This window comes from Mugil cephalus, chromosome 18 (genome assembly GCF_022458985.1).
Source record: "Mugil cephalus isolate CIBA_MC_2020 chromosome 18, CIBA_Mcephalus_1.1, whole genome shotgun sequence".
Taxonomy (NCBI): Eukaryota; Metazoa; Chordata; class Actinopteri; order Mugiliformes; family Mugilidae; genus Mugil; species Mugil cephalus.
The window spans coordinates 12380207-12404005 of record NC_061787.1 but is presented as its reverse complement, the minus strand read 5'-3'; the positions used below and the strand labels follow the sequence as shown (position 1 = coordinate 12404005).

At 43.4% G+C, this 23799-nt stretch overlaps 1 protein-coding gene across 2 annotated transcripts in view; it reads right to left on the bottom strand.

Annotated features, from left to right (window-relative positions):
* dpp6a (dipeptidyl-peptidase 6a) overlaps positions 1 to 23799 on the bottom strand; it is a 197707-nt gene that overhangs the window by 152074 nt on the left and 21834 nt on the right. The window lies entirely within an intron of this gene.

Sequence of the window (23799 nt, the reverse complement as noted above, 5' to 3'; positions counted from 1 at the left end):
AACTGTAACACATGTGTACACAAGGTGTTTTTTTATTTTTCTACATGTGCCACAATACTATTGTCAGCGTTGGCTTGCTAAATTAGCCATAAAATGTGCTGTAGTTGTTGGGTTTGATTTAAAAAACAGCAAATGTCAATGTCACTTTTATTTATATAGCACATTTAAAAAGCCAATGCCAACCAAAGTGCTTAACAGGATAAAATACCTAAGGGCTCTAGAGGGACGATGCATGTTCACAAAATGAGATAAGTATTCTGGGGCCAACCCATTCATAGATTTAAAATCAAATAAAATAATCTTAAAATCAATCGTGTACCTAACCGGGAGCCAGTGACAAGAGGTAAGCACTGGTGCCATGTGTTTTTGTTTCTTTGTCCCGGTTAGGAGACGAGCTGCTGCCTACTGGACGAGCTGCAGATTGGCCAATGCTGACGTACAGAGAGTTGCAATAATCTAAGTGTGATGTGATAAAGGCATGAATAACTTGTTCTAGATCAGTCCTTTTCAGGTACAGTTTGACTTTAGATTGAAGGCGAAGCTGGAAAAAATCTAGCCTTAACCACTGACCTTACCTTCTTGTCCAATTTAAGCACACCTTCAACAATCAGACCAATCACAAGATTCTTTGCGATCCTATGAGATCCAAAATTTAAGTCCATCCGTGTTTTAATGCACACGGCATGAAGGGTTCCCAAAGAAGGGACCTTTAATGGCAAGTCCATCTGCACATAATCAGCATAGCAATGGAAAGGTATACCATGTTTCCTTAATGTGGACCCCAGGGGTAGCATATAAAGTGAGAACCGTAGAGGGCCCAGAACTCACCCCTGGGGGACACCACAGGTCAGAGGGGCAACTGAGGAGCAAAACTGCCCCAACTGCACACAGAAGGATCTGTCTGCGAGGTAAGATTTAAACCAGTGCCTTCAATGCCTACACAATGCATCGTCACGCCACGTTCACTAAGGTTGTTGAGAGCAATGAATTACAGCACAGTGAGAGAACACGGTGAACAATACAAACTTGCAAAGCCTCAACCTGTATGCCGAAGTACAGTATCCATCCACCGCTAGTTTGTTCTAATGTTCACAGCTCATTTTGAACCCTTTGACATTTTCAGCAGTTTTACAGTGTAGCTTACAGCATATTTTATCCATTAAGGTTTTCCACTATATGAGATTTTAAAGGCCACAATCAATACTAATATTTCAAACCTACACAGAGTCCCAAAAAAGTCTCAATTTCTCAAAGCTTCAGCGTAAGATTAAGCCCCCGTTAAGCAAACAAAGAAGCTCAGCAGTGACAAAATATTAATCCACTGAGAAGTCTGCAGACAGAGAAAGAGATTAAGTTAATGCTGCCTTCAGTAAAACAATCCATGGGCCGAAACCGATGTTCCTTTTGACTAATTGCCCTTTAAAACTAACTTCTGCCTCGTGCAGACTGGCAACGCGATTCACTGACACCAACAAACAACGGCTCACACAGATGAGAGAGTGTTTTATCCAAAACACTGAGACATTAATCCAAAGCACCTCGTGCATTAGCCTCAGCTTGTCAATAGTGAAATTGGAGGGAGAAAAGCCTACTTCACTGGTGTATAGTTAATTTCATGCCATGCTGAAGAGAGACAGCGATGGGCAAAGAGTTAATGCTTTAGGTCGAGGACTTTACAGCAGTCATAAATACTCATCTGTTAGTTTTTAAATTGAATTCCTCCCTCCAGCCACTATGGAGTTTGGTTTGAACGGGAGGGATGAGTCCAAGGTCAGAGCCGCTCATCGGCGCGACCATTGATCTGAACGCCAGGCCAATTCAGGAGCGTATGATTGATGACAACCTGAGCCAATCAGGTAGTACAGGCAGCAGAGGCCAATATGGTGACAGATGGCTGAGCGTGTGCACCATGTTTAATAATGTAAAGGCTCGTCACGCGGCGTCTCAAGGTAAATGACAGGAGAACCGGGAGGGAGAATGTAATTTCCCACAGCATTGTCAGACGCGGTACCTGCTGATGTAGCTTCCTGCATCTGCTCGGCTACAGCGTCAGTCGAGCCGCCGGCTGGCCAGACAAACGGATCTCATCCAAATTTAAAGAGGATTACAAACAAGAACAATGGGGGAAAAAGTTCCTGTTTGTACAGCAGTTTATTATCCTGACACAACTTCCCATTCAGATAGCTGGCCAGATTTGGATAGATCTTTTCCATTTCAAATTTTATTATATATTTGATTAGAGCATGCAACATTAAAAAAATCACTTAATCATGAATACTACTTTGAACCTTATATTGAAGGAAAGGAGTACTTTACTTTGACATTTTGGTCAACGCTGACCTTTTTGAGCTGATTTCAGGAAGATGATTAAAAAAATGTGGAAGAGAAACATGTTGCACAGCATTGGATTTCAAATTTGAAGCATGACCTTGTTAGTTTGGCTGCTATGATGGTGATGTGTGAATGAAGCGCCATGAATCTAACAAGCTTTTGCTTTCTTTCTTCGCTGAAATCTAAAAATCTCATCATTGCTGCTTATGCCAAGATATATATATATTTTTTTTTCCACCAATCACCCTGTAACCACAACCTCAAATCATAAACCTTACGACCCTTTCAGGACCATCATCACCACTCCTCATCCTGAATGGAAAGCTTCACAATAAACTGTCAAAATATAAAATAACTAAAACTTCCTTTTCGCATTCTGCGTCTCTTACACAAGGAATAATGATGGATGTTCCTCCGTCGGCGTATCCACCTTTTGCTAAGGCAGTCTCAGCTCCTTCTACTTCATTTGGTGTTTTCGGGCGTGCACATGACAGACGACAAGTCTTTGCTTTCACATAAGTGAGCAACGTCAGCAATAAGAGAGCCAGAGCTTTTCCAGTTAAGAAATAGGGGAATCAAAAAACTTCCTCGGTTCACCTTGCAACTTGCAGCTATAATGGCTCTACTGAGGCTTAAGATATTTTATGATCTAGCTTCCTAATTTCTGATTTATGGAAGTTGTTAAATCCACACAGAAGCATTAGGCTTTGAATATGCAGGGCTGACACCACAGTCTGACGTGTTCTGCTATCTGCCTCGGATGCGATGACTCACCATTTGCATGTGGCCTGGTCTCATAGGAAATTTTTAGCACAACAAACAAGAGCCAGGCCCTAGAAAGTCAGAGATTCACGAGCGGACGTGTCCTTGTGTTTTCACGTTCTTTTTAAAATCATCCTCAGCCAGACTTCCAAACTCGCCGCGTGTGTTTCGGAAGACCTGCTGTAAGTTAGACAATGTCAAAACTTCCGAGCCGAGCACAAAAAGTGTTAGCATATCAAACCGCCGTGTGGGTTCGATCTCGGGTTCCACTGGGGCGAAGGATGAAGAGATATTGTGTGAGCACCGGCGAACCTCGGAGAACTCAACCACTGCACCGCTGACAGGTACAAGTGGAAAAAGAAGGAGAGGCGGGGGAGGGTCGCAGAGGAGGGTTGCCAGTCAACCATCCCCTTGTTTCCTTGTAGACAGGTCCAGATGCCCCCAGCGTCCTGATTGCATTCTCCACTTTTCCCCCCAGAGATTAGGAGAGGGGTGAGGGTACACGAACAGGGATATGGTATGGTGGACAAACAGAAAGCACAGCCTTCTATCTCTTCTCTCCTCCTCCAGTGTGTGTGCAGTGCCATAAGCACCATGGGGATATTGAGACAGACATATCCCTCCCAGATAAAAGGGGCATTTCAGTCACACAGGCCCCAAAGGTAAACGTGGTCTGAGTTAGCAAGCAGCTCCTCGTTTATTGCGGAGCGGGAGGGAGACTCAAAGGCACCATAACACCACTGAAAGCAATAAAGGGCAACTGCTCAGTTTGCACTTCCGACACGCTATTTGTGGCTTTACCAGGCCATAAAGGCATAAGCGTATTTGCCTGGGTTTGCGAAGCCCTAACAAAGTTTGGCGTCGTAGCGTCACCTGTTTGTTTTTTTTTCTGTTCATGCATTCGCCTTTACAGCAGCGAGCATTTCACCCGCCCACGAAAGGCCCCCGTGGTCATTACAAATAAGATAAACCTGACAGTTTGAAATCATCCTCCCTTTTCCTAACCGTTGCCCTAATGGCCGATAGTTGAAAATACAAACTGAACGCATCAGCAAAAGCATTAAATCAAGCTTCAACACACTTTCTCTCTCTTCGGATAAACGTAACGCAGAATATAATGCTTCAATATAATGCTTCAGAGTTGTGACAATCCTTCACTCCAGGTGTTAATGTAAATCTCAGTAATAAACACGCACAGTAAACCGAAGGCTCATAAGCTTCCCCCTGGTGACAACTGAGAGCCGGCGCAGTCAGAGCAACTCCTCAAGACGGCAGCCACCGCGGCACGAACGCAGCCTTCACGGGAACGGCCGCATTCATTTGTATTCCCTTCTGTGTGAGACAGACATGCAAAAATGTCAGTGACGGATCTGCCTCGGCGCCATTACCTCCGCCCGGATTTCAGAGCAGAGCCAAAGAGGGGCCGAGCGCGAACGTCCCGCGGACGCGTAGTCGTTTTAGCTGGAGCGCCGCAGAAACATTGAGATATTTCCCCGGGGACCGAGCGGCTTTCTCTGCCGCAGGAATTGTCACAGAGAACACATTTTTGCTAAACTTAGACCCGAAACTCAGCTCCCGGATTGTGAATTTCGATGAGCGCCTTAGTTAAAGTGAAATCTACACGGAGATGAGAGCTAATTCTGTAATTACGCCGCAGACTAACTAGGAGGGGGGGGGGGCAATTAGTGAGCTGTACACAAAAGTGAACATTTAGTTATAAAAGCATCGCTTCTTATAATGATAGATGTTGCAAGAGCTGAGTGCATGTCCACAGAGCCATGATACACTGGATGGGACGGTGGCTTGACGTTGGTTCTTCATTATCACGGAAAATGCAAAACTTTAATTTAATCACGACGAAGGGAAAACATTTCGACATCTGTTAAGTGCTAAGACTGTTTAGCATACGAAAACCCAGCAGCCGCTGACAGATACATAGCATTTGCATGCCATAATTACAGAAATACATCTACAGTCAGTTCATTATGCTCTTATAGAGTCTGTGTTTAGTTGAGTCTTTTTTTTTTTTTCTTTTTTGGTATATTCCCCGAGATGTTGGTTTGCGGGAATAAACTTTTCACTGACATTTCTCCAGCGAATCCATCAAACTTCAATAACGATTCATTTTATTGTGCCACATTTTTCATTTATTTTAATTGCAATTCGCTGTGTAGATTAACTCGCTATTTCATCTGGGCTGTCTTATAAATTGGCTGCACAACTAGTTGCTCTAATGATTGTTAAATGTTTTTTTAAAAAAAAACATGTTTGTCGGATATTGTGGTCACATGACTAACAAATCAAGAGTGGTTCTTTTTTTACCTCTGCTTATCTATGAAGAGCCAGCTGTGCTGTGCTGTGTTTCAGAGGGCACAACTACTCCAACTTTTTCTCCCTTCTTTTTTATTTATTTTTTGCTAAAAAATACAAACAGCTTTTCCAAATTTGTTCTCATTATGTTTTGAGTAAAGGGGGAAACCAGAGACTGAACCAATAAAAAAAAAAAAAAAAAAAAAAATGGAAGACATGTCTCTGGACAGATGTCCTCTAATTAGAATTGGGGCCAAGCCCAAGCTATAAACAACAAGGGGAATCCACACACTCTTGGCCATGGAGTGGGTATCGAGTGTAAAGGGCCGCGCATCCATTTAAAAAAATGTGGCCGCTGCATCTGTGGTTACATGATTACACATGATTTATTGTGCTACAGTTCAGAGCGGCGTTCGCAAAGTGGTTAGTAGTAAAGTCAGGCTGAGAGGGAGAGAGCAAAGAGGAGTAAGAGCTGCTATTTACAAAGTGAAAGGATGTGGTCAAGATGAGGGCAAGAGACGGACTCGGAGAGAGAGGGAGGGAGGTTTGGAAATACTTGGCACCGGCTCATTTCACTGCAGCCAGAGCACCAGCTGAGAAATATGGCCGCTGTCCTCGGCGCTGGTCACTTCGACTTTGACTCAGAAAGACACGCAGACACGCATAACTTAAGCTGCCATCTGAATATTGCAAAAGTTTAAAAGAGCTCTGCAAAAAAAAAAAAAAAAATGCAAGTCATCTCATCAGCTAACGTTATGGAAATCTATTCAAGAGGTTGTGACATGTCTGCATAATTAATCAAGTGGTATCTCTGGTACATCGCAGAAGTTAATTGCAGCTTCTACCCTCCTGTATTAATTTCTTTTTTTTCTTTTTTTTTAATTCATGAATAATTGTTTTGTTTTGTTTTGTATTAATGTGAGCCATGTGCACCCCACAGTGTTTTTTTATGTGTTGAGAACACAAGCAGCCAAACCTTGCATTAGGTTTTGCAGCAACAGGGAACAGTTAAGTGGCTGAAAAATTATGCTGCTTTATGCATCCTGCCCCAAACTACTTTTAAAATCAGGTTTAAGACGTTTTAAGACTTTTTGATCAAGATTAAAGTTAGGGCTGGACTGAACCATCCCTCAATTATGCTGTGAAAGGCCCAGGCTGTTGGAGGACGATGCACTGAGCACTCTTTTTCCTTGCCTTCTGTCACTTCATGCTTTCTCCGGGGGTTTCAGGACAGACTTTGTAAAGCATCTTGATTTGTATTGTTACTGACGCTATAAAAGTAAAATTGAATTGAACTGAACTGATACATCTAAGGCAAGACAAGTATATTTGTTGTTTGTTGAGGAAGGGGGCTCCTCTGATGGCTGTCTTTCAGCATATTTTGTAATGACGATTATAGACCACCTTGAAAATTACACCTGGCTCACCCACAGGTAACTACACAATAAGGCAGCAACAGTTGTGATTGATCTGTAATACATTTCCTTGTTAACGTCTCAGTGGAAAGACAAACACAGAAAATCCTCCTCCTCCTGTCTCTTACAAACCATCTGCTCAGAAGTCTTCTCTCTTTTGTGAATAGCATGGATTTCCTTAAAAGCAGCTCTTGTTCAACGTCTGTTAACTGCAACTCCGACACGAGCCACTCAGTTGCCAGAACATCAGAACGATGTCACACAAGTGCATGGTTTTGTCAGCGTGGCAACTGAGATTAAACCGGTTCAGACCGGTTCAGACCACTACGTAGATCCGTGCTTACGTACATGCTGCATCATTTCCTATGAATCCCTTGTGTATAGGCGGGGATTTGAATTTAATGCAGCTCTGGTGGTCTCCCCTTCTATGAACGGAGACGTCTTTATAGAAAAGACATGTGAAAAACTGCTCGTCATACAATGAGGATGAATTGGTGAAAATATTAATGGACTTTAAGGACGATCGTCATCCATGCTCCACGTCCGCCGTTATTTTTCGCTTTATTTATCATTCATTTATTCAAATTGATTATAACAATACGTTTTAGTCCTTAATACCGCACGAGCTTAAAGTGAATCAGGCGTTAAAAGCTTCTGTTTGCCCACCGTACACTCACGGTCGTCACCGCGGCTAATACACCACACATTTGTGCGTTTTTAACTTTTTCCTCCTAATTACTTTCCTGTAAACTTTTGAGAGGCAATTATCATCTCGTCTCCACCTCACACACACACACACACACACACACACAATTTAAATTCCAGAGGCAAGCTTTGATCACCACTACATTAGCTTTACATTAGAAACAATCATTAGAGGGACATCATCCCCACGACCAATTTGCCTTCAGAAAATAGTGGTGCTTGAGTGTGCTGCGGCGCACGGAGGACCAATGAGCCACACCGAACTTGATTAGGCCTCAAAGTAATGTATCATTTCTCCTAGCCAAGGCTTTGTAGGAGAATGACTTGTCTTCATATTAAACGCTGTCTGGAAAGGACTCAAAACTGGAGTGGACTCCTATTTTTTTTTTTTTTTTAAACTCTTTGAGAAGGAGGTTTGCGCTGGCGGAGGAGAATGTGTCAGAAGATAAATGAGTAATGAGCTCCACGTGTTCAAGTCGAGGCTGTTGAGATACTTCCCCGACAAGCGTTTCGGGTTTGATTTTCAAAGAGGCACTTCTGACGACGCGGCTGTTTGGTTCGAGACGGGACATCACAGTTTCACAGGTGAAATGCTTTTAGACTGGGGCACTTAGATTCATTTTTTTTTTTTTTTTTAAAGAAAAAAAAAGGTAAGGATGCTTTTATCGAGCATGTCTTGAAGCCTGGCTACAGAAGAGAAAAGAAGCCAAATACCTTGTTATTCACGAAGCAGCTCTACCCACCCACCACAGCGCTGATATCAAGGCTTCAGGATAAAAGGATGCGCTGAGTCTTGTGTACGTCGCATGTTTGCGCCGCTCATCTTTTATGTGCAACGACAGCCTATAAGTGAAGCGCACATCCAGAAAGTCAATAAAGAGAAAACCTCCTTAAGCGTGAACGCTTTATTGTCCTGTGCCACGGCACGTACAGTGGCCCGAGATGGGCTCATTTTCAAAGCATTAAGCCTCTTCATCAATAGGCCCCCCTCCAAAAGCGACCATCAAATCCGGCTCGCGACAGCTTTACGAGAGCATAACGGCCGCCATTTTGTGGCTCAGGGTAAGTTCCAGGGAGCAGATGGGAGTGAACTTTAAACTCAGCAGGGAGAGCAGCAGCGGCGTTCGGCTGACAGTGGGGCTGGCTTGCCTGATGTTTGATTAAGAGGCACGTTGACCTTTCCGAAGCTCCAGGGGGCGCTGAGTTACACTCTCACCTGACAGCCCGCGAGTCAAAGCCTTCTCATTATGGCCCAAATCTATCAGTCAAGTCAGGAGATTCTTTTTTTTTTTTTTTTTTATCTTGTTCACAAGGATTTTTTAAATGCCATGGGTTTGGAGAAGTACAGGATGAGGAAGATGTCACTGAAAGAGAAGTGTCTAAATGTTGAATACTGAATGTTGTATTATGGGATTTAGCAAGAATCATAACGTGGACGCTGCACTCGATGCGCTGCATGTTACTCTCAACGAATTCATATCCCCAGAAACGTTAAGCACTAAAACACAGATGAGTCGATATCTAGCGGCTAAAACGACTTTCCATGCTTCCGTGATGAACACAAAGGGATCACCTGAGCACTGCCCTGATGCCTTTACCAAAGATTATAATTGATGGCCAGGAAGAAGCTGAGGTGAGTCAATGCAGTGTGATGAATTGGGCCTGTATAGTGGCATTGGGTGTGCACCTCTGCTGTTGATGACAAATCGGCCGTGTCACACTCGAGGTATTTCCCTCGCGATCAATACATACTGACAAAAAAGGCTGCTGAGTCCGGCTTTAGTTTATAATCAAAGACACAGTGGACAGAGTCACAAACAAAAGTCGGACACACTTTCAAACAAACAAACTGCGGACGTGATTAAAGGCATTCAGAAAAGTCTTAATCTCAAAATTGATTAAAAATCACCATCAGTTCACGGCATTGATTTTTCAGTCAGTAGCCTCCTGGATTCACAAAGCTTATATTGTTTAATTCGTATTACACTGCCACCTAGTGGACAAAAACGTGTTAATCCAGCTTTAAAAGATGGGTCAAAAGAATCCACAGGACAAACAACCTCAACGAGCCCCAAGAACCCCACAAGAGATTTAAAAGCATGGGGGGAGAAGAAGAAGAAGAAGAAGGAGAAGGAGGAGAAGAAGAAGAAGAAGCATATTTAGAAATTCAAGGAAACCTTGACAGACATGGGTGAAAGTAATGTTTTCCTCTACAATCACAAGGAAAATCTACTATTTTAGACATTCAGTTTAACATCTGGATAAGGTCACGCGTTGGTTATTTTACCAAAGCGAGTCCCTAAATGGGACCAGCCTCCCTCGCACTGTGACATTTGAAGAAAGCCCAAGCCAAAATGTGTAGATGAGACATTGTCTGCAAACATTTTGAACTTTTTGAAGGGCCACAGACATAAGAGATGGAATTGTTCAAGTGAAGACTGTGATAGTTTGAGAGAGGATAGGATGAACCTTTCAGTTTATTAATTTTCTGTTTGGTTTTCTGTTCAGCACCCTAATTATTTACAGGTGACAGGTAAAAGAGAACCTTTCACAACATGATACACACAGATGAATCAGGCAGACATTTAGGGGAAGGGCTTGTTCCAGTGCATCCCACAGATACTTGATCAGTTTGGGATCTAGTGAATTTGGAGGCCAGGTCAACACCTTGTGCCGTTTTTCAAGTTTTTTTGAGTTGTTGGGTGTCATCACTATGGGGCAGGGGTGCCTGGTCTGGTCTAGGTAGGCGGTACACGTCCAAGTAAATTCCACACGGATGCCAGGTCAAAACGCTTCCCAGCAGGAGCAATCAAAAAGATGATCAATGTCAGTGGTTTTAATGCTGTCTCTGATCAATGTATGTTACAAGGAAAACCGTGAGCTGTCATATCCAACAAGCTTCTCTGTTAGTTTCACAGAGGGAGTTTACATGCACTAATTCACAAGACCGCAGGAGGGCCCATAGCTGACTAAATATCGATCCAATCACCTTAAAGATATGATCAGTACCAACGTTTTTCCGGTGCAGTCAGATTCAAAATATTGGTAGTCAGCTCAGCTCTAATGCAGACGCTTTAAATCTTTATTATGGTCCTGTAGGACCTGTATTTTAGGTCTATGTGTGCCTGTATGAGTGTGATGCACTACGCCCATAATGTACTGCCGGTGTGGATACCTGCCAGGGAGCATCTGCCCAATCAGTCGGGACTGGCAAAGGAACCCAGGATGCTACTGTAATCCATTAATTCAGCTTCAGTGAGCTGCCTGTACAGTCTGAGGCATTAGTGTTTATGGAGGTGGCAGCAGAAATGTAATGCTGTATTTCACCTGCATCCTGGTACCGATCATTGTTTCTTAAAAACAAATTTAATTTGTGAAATGGTTTGCTGTTGAATCAGCTCACGGTGCTGCTTTTATTTTGTTTACTTTTCTTTTTTTTTACACCGTTCACTGCTCTGGAATACAGTGAATCACGTAAACCATATTAAAGAGACTCGCAGTCTTACTTGCGGAGTTTTGATAACCTCAACCTTGCAAAGTTACAGAGTCTGGCAGCAATATAATAGACCTGATAAATAATAAACCTTGAAAGAATTGCATCTGCCTACATCGAGGCGGCATTTCACCTCATCTTGACTCCGCGCTCCGCCTCGCTTCATTTCACGACTCCGGCTTCTGCGAGTGTAACTGCGGGCTATCAAATGCAAAAGTGTGTGTCGGGCCGTGCCCATCAAACGCCACGTTTTGAAGGTCTTTACGGATTCTCGCTCCTAATGAACGGCTGAGACGAAGGCATCGCGTCGTGTTTTCTTTGTCTGCAGAAATCAAACTCTCCGTGGCTTCCGCTCAACTATGCACGGCACGACCGTGCCCTCGGTGTTACATCTAATGCGCGGAGGAAACAGGAGTCCGTGAGGCATTCAGGAGCCCTCCAATTAATTCGAATGAATCCTTAACATCCATGTTATAATTAATAATGTATCAGTCGCACGAGGCATGGATGCGCAGAAGTTAATTTTGCAGGGTTCTCGAGCGTTCTCCCGGCGCGCCGTGAGGTAATATTCTTCTAATGTTTAGGGAATACACAACATTCCCCTCTACAACAGGTGCTTTTTCATTTTCTGTCTGGCTAGCTTTAATGATCTCATTAGACAGCCACTCTAACCGGGGAACCGCCTATGGCACCTATGCCGCACGACAGGGAGTACAACAACAGTGCGTAACAGGCAGGCCGGACATCTGTCTGATGTATTAGAAGCTGCTTACTTACAAGATGGACACGACTCTGAGAGCGTGCTGGGAAAAAAAAAAAAAAAAAAAAAAGAGAAAAGGCTAATTGAATTCCTTGTGTACGTTCGCGGGCAAAGCCTTGCCCGCTGCACGGAGGCTGGAGAGGCGAGCTAAGCACCCTGTTAGACTGAGTTGTACATCATTACCCAGAATGCTAGCCGGCAGTTTCCCCAACTTCCGCTGCCAGGAATCAAATGGCACAGATTTATCAAAGCTTTCCCAACGGCAATGGAGGAGGAAAGAAAATGGTTCTATAGGCGCAACATTAGGTTTCCACAAAAAAGACTCCTATAGCAGAAAAGAGCTCCTCTCAAGAACAAAGCTCATGAACTGGTAAACACACAGCCAGTCTTTAAAGAGGCTTCTGCACACAATACGTTGTGTTAAGATGGATTATACTCTCTCAGTATCACAAATTAAAGAGCAAATGACTAAACTTTCAATTTAGCCCGAAGGAAAACAAAGAAAAATAAAGGTCATATTATCCTCAATGAATTAAATCCCTGATGAGAGTTTCTTGCTTCTCAGATGTGAGGATTTGTTCTCTCTCTCTCCCTTTATATCACTATGAATTAAATAGTTCGGGGTTCACGTTCCAGACATTTGAAGATTGGGCTTTCGGAATTTCTGACTGCTCTCATTATTCCTGTTCCACTACTTCTGACATTTCAAAGAACAAATGATCAATCAAGACAGATCCGTCAATAGTCAAAATGAAATGAATGAATGAAACAGGTCGGCCGCTCAAAGCAAAAAGCAATAAGAAAAGGAAAAAAAAAAAAGGCTGAATGACATTTGAAGGTTAATGTCAACTCGTATTTCCCAGACAGACTCCATCTCGAGGAGTTCGAGATTTCATTTCCACTCGGTTTTGTCATCAGTGTTATAAACTTGGCCAGTTCTGCTACCTTTGATTCCAGTCAGTCAGAGCCGGCGACGACAGAGACGTCTACGTGCCCAGTCTGACAGAATGTGGCTAATCTTGGCACAAAGGTTTCCCGCAGTTTTTAATAGGTCTCCAAACTCCCTGGACAGAGCGGTCCAATCTGAAAGTCAGAAACTTGGCTCCGTACCTTATTCTCCCCATCTCCATCTGCCCCTCTGTCTGTCAGCCCGGCCCTGACTCGTTTTGTCTCTTTCCGTCATTCATCTTAGCGCGCGTCCCGCCGAGCGCCTTGTTTTGCAACGCCGCACGCATTTGAAACATCAGGGCATGCGCGCGTACGAGATGGTATCGCTGATGCGGTGAGATGCAGTGATTTTAGATAAATTGAGCTGTCGAAGCGTCCACTTGCTCATTCTGCGCACCCAGTCCGCCCGTGAAATGCAATTACACTCAACGCCATGAGTAAGTGGTGGAAACCAGCTTATCATGTCAGGGTCTTAACGAGTGTTACTGAGGGAAATCATTAACGTTGAGCACAAAGACAAAGTTGCTCTGCGAGGGGAGGAAACGGGCGTTCATGAGCCAGACTTAAAGACTTGTCTTTTGTACTAACAATCCGGGCTTCGGGATAATTACAGTGAGAGAAAGGGATCCACTTCTCCACTTCTGTATCATATCACACTGCCAAATTAGCATCTTATTACAACACGCTGCATTTATTATTTCACCTCTCCTCATGCAGGCTACTGCGTGAGCATTTCTCATTTAAAGATCAGGATAATTAAAATTCTGGATTAAATCTCCCCGTTTCTGTGTTGCGTCATCTGAACACTACCCACGTCCAAACTGATATCGCACTCTTTAATTGTGGCGGTTTTACCCCATTATATAGAAATTGCATACACGGTCATTGCTGTCCACTTTCTAAAGAGTAGCATCTACTTTAAAATTAATTTTCCTCCTCGCAGGCAGTTTAAGTTTCATTTCCCTGGAATGCATGAAAATGAACCCGCAACCTGCTAGTGATGCTAATCCATCACCCTCATTGTTTCTTCACCTTCACCTTCATTTTTTATTTTTTTTTTTGTGAAGGTTATTTAGGAATGCAGCAGCCAGAAGGAACTGTTTGGGAAAAACTCAGACGTCACTTTAAATACGAGGAAACTTTTGAAATAGTCTCCCTTTTTTTCCGTGTATCTCTTGGAGCATTTCTGGTCACACCCGTATTGTACATGCAGCATAAGCAAAGTTTTTGAAATGTAAGCAAGAGCCTTCCACAAATGTCCTGACTGCATCTCCTCTTTCCCTCCCTCTTCTTGTAAAAGTTACTGCACCTCAGCAGTGAACTCTCTGTATTGGAAGCTTGACAATGCATTCAAGACCACTCAGTCATCTAAAATCCAATTGACTGGTGTGTGCCAGCTTGGTATTAGTGTGTGACTACGTCTGAATTTATACCTCTGCGCTGAATCTAGGTGTAGGTAAAGACTAACTTCATGCCCTTCGCCGTAGTATGTTGTGCAAGTCAGAAAATGCAGAAAATTGATGCGTAATGCATTTCCTCATAAATGTCCGGCAGTGACAGGACAAGCACTGAATGCTCACCCTCCTTCTGCCTCAGTTGGTTCCGTTATAACATTATGACCACTTTCCTAATATTGTGTAGGTCTCTCTTGTGCCTCCAAATCAGCTGTGACTCATCAGAGAATGGACATGGGCCGTCTGAGGGTGTCCTGTGGTGTCTGGGCGGCGTTGGTGGGGGCTTTTGGGTCCTACAGGTTGACGGAAAGAGTCTGTATGGATCAGGCTTGCTGGAGTGCATCACACACATTCTTGATCAGTCTGGGATCTAGTGAATTTGGAGGCCAGGTAAGCACCTTGTGCTGTTTTTCAAGCTTTCTGAGTTGTTCCTAAACTGTCTCGGTCAGGCTGCATCCCGCTGGGGAGTGCCATTGCTATGGGTCACGGTGTCTGGTCAGGTCTAGGTGGGTGGTAAATGGCTCCAAAAGTTTCCCAGTAGAACATTGTATTAACACAAGACGGTCAATGTCATTTACTTCTCCCATTAGTGGTTCTAATGTTGTGACTGATTGGTGTATAAATGTGTAGACCACTTCCTAGATTAGACAAAGATTTAAATGTAGCATTAACAAAGATGTACATATATACAAAGCTCAACAGACCACATCATGTGCAGACTAACATTGTGCTTTTTGTGTTGTTTAATGCCATGTAACCTTGATGAAGGACAGTTTTCTCCAATTCTTAGCTGTAATCCAGTAGCAGAAGTCTCAAATGCATTGCTGCAAGTAGCATGTCTTTAATGCGCAATTCCATGATGGGACACAGCTATTCTATGTCGGCCAATCACACACTTCAATCCAGACTAATCTATGAGTTGTTACAGTTAAATTCATGGTCCTGTGTTGATGAACCCTAATACATCATCAGGCTGTGACTGGCTGCTTTTTATGGATCACCAGCCGGTCAAATAATTTTTACACGATGGATTGAAGTCAAATGTGGACGATAAATCCTCCTGACTTTTCCTCTGGCGCTGCAATGAAGCTGACATTTGTGGTACAGTAAATTGTCTCGGCTGGCAACTGTTGGATGGATTGCCATGATCTAAATCCTTTTTCCCCACTAGCGCCATCATCAAGCCAAAATGCCAGACAGTTAATGAGCAAATACCTGCGAAGTAACGTCAGCTGTACACTAAACTAAAATGGTAAACACTGTTCCTGCTAACATCAGCGCATTGGCATTGAACTCACATGCTAATATGAGCTCCTGACCTTATCGGGCTGATAAGAGTATTTCTTAAACATACATAAACGGAAAAATAAAAAGAGAAATTTTGAAATCTGAAATAGATTTTTGACTCTGTTTGACTTGCTAATAGTGCATTTGGTCAATCGTGTGGTCACATGCTATACATATGGGGATGTAAATAATGTAAAGACTTTGAATTCTTTACCCTAGGACATTCTGCCATCCTTAATAATTATTAGACTCCAATTCAGTGGCATTGAAAATGTATTTTCATATTAAAATCAAAGCTTTGTAGGGGATTTGATTACATATATGCATACCTAATAGATCCTATAGTAAAAGTGTAACCTGTAAAATATTCTATATATCAACCTTCTCCTTTGTGACTCACTCGCAAATCAAGGAAAATCATAGAAATCAATAAGAGGTAACGTTTCCAGCTGGATTCATCTCATCAGTGCACTTGATGAAAAGACTGTGCGTCACTTGCATTCTTTATCAGCGCTCGCTGAGCAGACCGAGGCTATCTCAGTTTCACTGTGATGAATTACTGCTCAAGAAACAGAAGAGAAAGAAATCAACACGGCCACTTGAGCAAGCCCAATTACTCCATACTCGTCATAAAAGAGGAACGTCACCGCAATCAGACGTTAACAGCACGGGTCCTTAATCTCAAGATGCAAACAATGTAGGGATGGAAGGGGTGGGCTGGATGAAATATTCCCCTACTGTATACTCATTATTTAGCTGAAGCACCCGGCGCGGTGTAGGCTGGCTAAGTGGTGATTGATTGCTCCGGGGCCGAGGAGGGGGTGCGGCAGACAGAGGCAACATAAACTGTATGCACAAAATGCTTCTCAATATCTCAGTGATATCCAAATATCCAATTAACTCCTCGGTGTGATTAAAAGAAACGCAGCGACGATGCAAGTTACACACCGGGTTTCTGCAACCGTGAGCCCGGCTGCATTTTGAACAGATATTTTCTGCTGTGTCTTTTCAGCAGTTTCAAAATAAAACATTGTTTCCTCTCGGCGTAAGACAAACTGAAACAAACCGCCATGTCCGGTGGCGTCAAACTAACCAGATGATTTATTATGAGCTGTTCTAACAGGCAGGATGAAATAATTGGGCTGCCTTGCTGCCTTCCAATGAAGAGTAAATACTCCCCCAAAACAAAAGAGAATTTTACTGCATGGTCATTTTTATGTACCTGTTGTCAAGGATTTTACAAAAACCGACACATTAAACTATAGGAAACTTGAATACTTGCATGAAGAGTGGTCCTGTTCCACAAAAAAGGTCCTGGACCGTACAGCTGTAACAATGATGGCTCGATATATTATATATGGTCATTATTTAACCATTAATGTACACTGATCAGGTAACATTATGACCACCTTCCTAATATTGTGTAGGTCTCCCTTGTGCCTCCAAAACAGTTGTGACTCATCAGTGAATGGACATGTTAGTGGGGGCCATTGGGTCCTATGGGGGTGCCTGGTCTAGGTGGGTGGTCTAAGTAACATCCATACGAATGCCAGGTCCAGACGTTTGCCAACAGAACATTCCATTGTCACAAGATGTTCTAAGTTGTTTACTTCTTCTGTCAATGGTTTTAATGATGTGGCTGATCGGTTTGTAGTGTATATAGTCCATGTTATGTAATCATCTTTGGGTTTTTAACTGTTGGTCGGAACAAACAGGAGATTCGAAAACATCTTTGCCTGCTACAATATTTGATATTTTGCTAGTTGATATATTTCATAGACCAATAAGTAATTGAGAAAATAATCAGCAGAGCATCAATTTGTGTGCACACAAGATGCATGAATGCTCTACACAGACCAGACAGTCGTGCTCTAGGAGATATCGATCCCACTCTGTGAACCCCTCAGAGGTTGTATTATACGAGCAAACAGCCCGGGATACAATAAAAGCAGGATCACTTTTACATTTTTAACTTGTAATGGCCGTCTAGGATTTGTACTGTTTGTGGGATTTAGCCACTTAAAGGAATAGTCATTCGCTTTCTTGACAAGAGTCGTCGCCCATCTCCATCAGTCCAGAAGTTTTACTCGAACTACTTATCTCATCTCACCTCATCTTCTACTACCACTTATCCGCGCTAGGGTTCGCGGGGGGTTGCTGGAGCCTATCCCAGCTGTGATTGGCCGAGAGGCGGGGCACGCCCTGGACTGGACGCCAGCCTGTCCTCAGGGCTGACGCAGAGACAAACAACCATTCACACTCACACCAAGGATCAATTTAGGGTCAATCAGCCTAATGAGCATGTCTTTGGAGGTGGGAGGAAACCTGCAGTACCTGGGGAAAACCCAGGGACACAGGGAGAACATGCAAACTCCACCCAGAAAGGTCCGAGCTGGATGAACTACTTGTTTCTAAAAACTTATTTTCCCTGCATTTTTTTTTTTTTTTTTTTTTTTTTTAAAAAAGGTTTGTACAGTGATTGGTTTGTGAGCACTGCCAAAACACAGGTGACCTACACCTCGATGCCATGCCTGAACGCCTCCTGTGGGGCCACAGATGGAGGACTGAAGCTGCTGCTGCTCTGCTAATGTGCTGCTCACCCGGCGTAGACACGGTGTCAAATAAGAATACAAATCATATGTCAGTTTAATATGAAACTAACGACGGTGTAGCCTGGAGCCGGGTACAGATGGAAACAGATTACATGACTAAAAAATGACAAATAACCAAAACACATACATCTCCGTAGAACCAGACTATGTGTTTTCTCAGTGTTAGCCAGTAAGCTAAACAAAGTTGGCCTCATGTTTTCCTGTAATTGGCTGAAGTAATCACAAATATGTCACACATTTTTAGCAAATCTAAAAAAAAATACAAAGGCTGTAACCGAAAGAGGTGCAATGCCGTTGCTTTTCTTCGTTTGAGAGCTGACTGTGTTGAAGTACCGTTTAGTAAAGCCTCTGATTGCTGAGCAGCGCAGGTCGCTGTTTTTGTTCTGCAACACATCACAAGCTCCAAAGTGAGCTCTGAAAGTCAGGATTTTAACTCCAGGCTGAGTGATCCTTGAATCACTGGTATTGATCGGCTGCTCCATCAAAGCCAAATTTCAGCCATTTTGAGATTCTTTACCTTTTCTCTTCGACGTCCAACACAAACTACAAAAAAAACAATGGAAAACGAAACGACTGTTTTTAAAGGCGGAGACGTGGGACGAAATAAAACAGGCTGTTCTTCTCGTAAGATTTCCGTTACTGCGCCGCAGAAGATGATAACCCCAGCCTTCTGCCGGCCTCAGCTGACTGCTCGACAAACAAATGTAGCCAAAGGGGAAACACTCAGCATGATGGATTCCAGTGTGTTTAATGAAATGCTGCTGTTGTGCACTACGCTGGCACCGCCGAAAAAACTGTGGCCTGAATAAAAGGTCACTATAGATGAAGTCTCTCAGTGCCAGATTGCCGCATTTCTGATTTGGCTGGAGAAAAAAAAGAAAAGAAAAAAAAAGACAGAGAGGAGCCAGCGATCATTTTAAAATAAGAGGATTCTCTTTGCAGCTTTGCTTTCTGGCACAAGTTTAAGATCCGTCTTAAGTATATACGCTATATAATCATAATTGTGCAGAATAATTAATGTGAAACGTGCTTAAGTGTGACATCGTTTAATTTTGAAGTTCCGTTTTCCTGGTTTTTAAGATTGTGCTGTTTAAAAATCATTAAATGCAAGGAGATGTTTCACTTTTTATTAAGAATTTACAGACTGACCATTAATTATTAATATGTTTTATCAATTATTTCAATCAATCTTAAGTTGCAGTCAAACAGGCAGAGTTCTTCTTCCAAATAACTGTGCTGTTTCTGAATGTCTCTACTACAATGTCTATCCCCTTATTCCAGACCCTGTTTGATATCCTCAGATGCCTCAGAATGCAGCAACAACAGTGTCAAACAGGCTGTGATTGTAATGCTGACTCACTCACTATAAGACAGCGGGTAACAAGTGCACAGATAGCAGATGTCTGGAAAATCACGGCGCTGGGTGCAGCAGGCGTTGCATAGCAATCAATAACGCAACGTGCATGCGGAGGAGGTCAAACAACGTGGTTTGAAACAGCCGGGCATGAAAACAAGCGAAGTGAGCTATTGACATAACACCTACAAGTTGGCCCGCGGCCATCAGGTTTGTATTGAAAAGGCATTAACTGTGTAGCGGCGCACCAAATCACGCACGGTGGTCCTCTATCAAAATGCACCCATCGGCCAAGCGGTTGCAAATGCGCTAAACAGCTGCTCGGAACAGCAGCATTCGGCGTGTAAACAGCTGCTTCCAGCGTGGGCTATGGGGAAAATAGTAGCGGGGCAGCACATTAGGCTGATCCTCAATAAAGGTGACAGTCTGTACGCTGAGCTTATCACTGTTGTCTCCAGGAATAATCTTATCTTTGGCTGTTTAACAGCTACAGCAGTCAGCCTTTGTCGGCGCTGGGAGTTTTTATAGGGTTATTCTGTGAATTACTGCTGCGGCAACAACTACAAATTCATCACACGATTAGTTTGTCTACATCTACTGACATTACTAAGGGTTAAGACTATCTGAAGAATCTTGAAAGAATGTATCGCAACTTTATTAACACATCTGATCTTGACATTTGCCATTAAATATGACGTAATGAAAGTTGGCATGCAGTGCTGCTGAGATTATTAGGATTGTTTATTACAGCCAGTGGCCAACTAGCATACCAGCATAGACTGTAAAAAGAGTGGACACCATGACAGCTCTTCAAAAGTGAAGCCACTAAAGTGCAGATCAATACACGTCCTATATGTTAGTGGATTTGGCCAAATTAAGACACTACGGTAGAAGCAAAATATATTATGTTCAAGGATGATTTCTGTTCTGCTACAAAAACAGGATGTGAAATCGTGATGATTGACACCGACAACCGCTCCGTGAAGTGGCCCCAGTATTTCTTTGTCATTTCCAACACAGAGCATACTGTCTGGCTGAAGTTCTCAGACCACATTGCAATTGCGGGGTGTATCAAGGATGGAATAGAGCAGGAGTACAAGAATCTGGTGAAAAAATCCGTCTCACGGTGAGGAGAGAACTAATGATCGATACAGTTAAAACCTAGGAGATGGTAATGGATTTCCGGTGGTCCAGGCTCCACCTGCAGCCTGTAGCTATCAACAGGGAGTGTGCAGAGTCGGTTCAGACCTATAAGTACCTGGGTCTACAGCTGGACCACAAACTGGGACTGGTTGGCTAAGATAGTATACAAAAAAAGGTCAGAGCTGTCTCCACTTCCATTGAAGGCTAAAGCCGTTTAGTATCTGCCGGAAGCTGTTGGACATGTTTTACCAGACTATCGTAACCAGTGCCCTCTTCTATGCTGTGGCGTACTGGGGAGGCAGCACTAAGAAGAAGGACACCTCACAGCTGGACAAACTGATGCACAGGCTGGGCTCTGTGGTAGGGGCAGAGCCGGAGTCCCTGGTATCGGTGGCCCAGGCAAGGACCTTCAACAAAATCCGGCCCACCATGAACATTGTCCACCACCCTCTACACAACACCTTAGGCCGTCAGAGAAGTTTGTGCATTCCCTCTCGACCTGGTGGTTTGCTCACATTTGTCCCATCTGTTTTGCTTCTCGTGCACCGGTTTGCAAAGCTGTACAGCCAGTCAGAGTGACCTCTCACACTCGTTCTGCCACAGGCTGAACGTGATCAACCGGCTCAACACCCGACTAGCTGGATGTTGTGGGACGCACCACAAAAAATTATGGTCGGAAAGGCTCGGAAACGGGCCGACACTTGTAAATAGCTACCAGTGGAATGTTGTGTTGCATTTAAGAAGATTTATCATTTATTCAACCATGTTGATAAGGTTAGATAAGTTAGGGTTAGGGCTAACCCTAACTCTAACCCTGTTTGGTTTATTAAGAACAGAGCGATTACAACATGTAGATAAAAAAAGTCAAACTTTTGAGTTTGTAAAAAAAGGAAAGACAACAACATTCACAGGCTCCCACGAAAAACTGAATTTTAGAGGAAAATTGAGAACGACATGTGATTTGTAATTCTTTTAATTATCTTGCCGATCTTAACATTCACCTTCCCGACGTCCATTTTGGAAGCCACAGCATAACGGCGTCCAAAAAATCACTCTAGTACACAAGGACACCTACTACAGTAGTAAACAGATTTAGACTGATAGAACAGCCAAGGTCAAACCAGCTCATTAAAGTAACTTCATGTGTTATTTACAGCCTGACAAGCAGAGAGGTTAACACTGACACGCCGGAGCGGGACTGCAAGATAATCCACAGTATCTTATAATATCATTCTTTTACCGAGCGGCAGAAGCGTAAAACTAAAAACAAAACAGCATCCCTCTAAAGAGTCAGAGTGGTATAAACTGATTCTTACATCATGCGGCCAGACACACTAATGAGACAACGGAAATCCCCACTGGAGGAGCGCCAGTGTTTACTTTAACTCAAAACTCAAAACAGCTTCAAATACAACCATGACAACAGGACCCTGGTCCTGGTTAGCCTTTTGAACGCCTCTCTTCGCTTTTGCAGAGATAAATCTCCCGTTTCGTTGCTTCTTCTTTTTTTTCCAGCCGGGAGAAACAAATTATTAGTTGTTCAGTAGCACTGGCACTGCCGTCTGCGCCCTTGAAGAAGAGGGGGGAGTTGGTGTTTGCCATGTCGGAGAACAATTAGAAGACAGAAACGCGGTGTAAGCTGGAGAGCGGGCGTCCGGGCCGCTTCAGAGCGCTGTCGCACTTTTCACCGGGAGCTCGTACATTTGCAGACATCAAGGGCATCCGGAGCTCCACGCACTGTACCGCAAGTGGGATAATGGCCTATGTATCCCATGGTAACATCTTTGCTGTCATTACCCCTTAGGCATCTGGATGCTGACTTGATTAGGTGCAATTTCCTGTGTAGTCACACCTTGGGGGTGTATTTCTGCCCATTTACGAGTACTACTTGTTTCGCTCGCAGACCGAATCCCCGATGGGCGGCAACAATGGCTGACTGTCGTGTTCGGTGGTCAGAACTCACGCTGTGCAGATTCCTCCCTGTTATTGAGAGGACTTCCCACCGAGGGCTCTGCAGTCTGTCTCCGTCCCGTGAGTACGCGCTCATTGTTCAGGAAACAATCACTTGGTATAATAAACCTGTCACGCTGAAGCCACAGCGCGTTGCCCTGCTTTTGCCGTCACATGACTTTCACGTTGCTACCTGGCAAATCGCACCCTCGCTCGACGTTGAAGAATTTTACTCTTGACTCAATGAATCAAAGAGTGAGTTTAGGGACACGGTTAATGGAAACAACAATCGATATCAGAAAATTAAAGGTGGGAGTATAAAGAGAGAGTTTTTTTTCTGCAGCGGCGAGGCCTGGTTGTGTTCTAGACAAAACTCTTATGAGAAATGTAGAAGAAGTTTTTCAGACATGAATCGATAATAGAGGTGTTTTTTTTGTTTTTTTCTTTTAATAGCTTGTACTTGCTAATTGCTTTTGGGCAGCTTCCTTGATTTCTGACAAATGTGTTGAACTTTCTTTCCTGATAAACCGTTTGCAGGGACACTTTTTAATCGTTTAAATCCGTGTTCGCTGCCCGACCTTCGATTTCTTCTCTGCCTACGCTGGAATACTGCAGCTCGCTGTGTCGTGTCGCCGTCACCTGTAGATCACAACGCGTGACGTGTGTCGCTCTGTGAAAGAAGGCTTAACGGAATGACTAGAGCTCAAAACACCTGGCTTTCAGGAGCCTTTGAGTTAGCCAAGATGCACTGAACATCATCTTGAGCAAAACAGTAGCTTCCTGTTTTAATTAGAGCGCTTCTGATTAGTTTATTTATTTATTTATTTTCCTGTTTGCTGTGCAATTACCAACGAAAATAAAGAACACTTAACACCTCTCTCAGCGAGTGCCTTTCTGATTTGGAAATTGACCAAAATCCCCATCATAAGCCCTTGTTTACCTTTCATGAGGCAGGGCTAAAAGTGATGAACACACTCCGCACAAAATAAGGCCACGGCGAAGGGAAACAACGGTCTTCGGCGAAGGGACCATTTGGAAAAGTCGAACTCCACACACAGCTGTGTCCCACATCTTCCCGAATGGCCCTGAGTGTTTGCAGAGCTGAGTCAGCTATAAATAAAGCAATCAAGGGGGCAAATTTAAGGGAAAAAATGACCAAACTTGGTCAGGTGAGAATTCCATCGGGTCATACGTGGACAAAGAACACCGCAGGAGGAGTTTAATAATCTATTGATGCACAGTGAAGTATAATATTCCCAAAATCACAATTTAAAG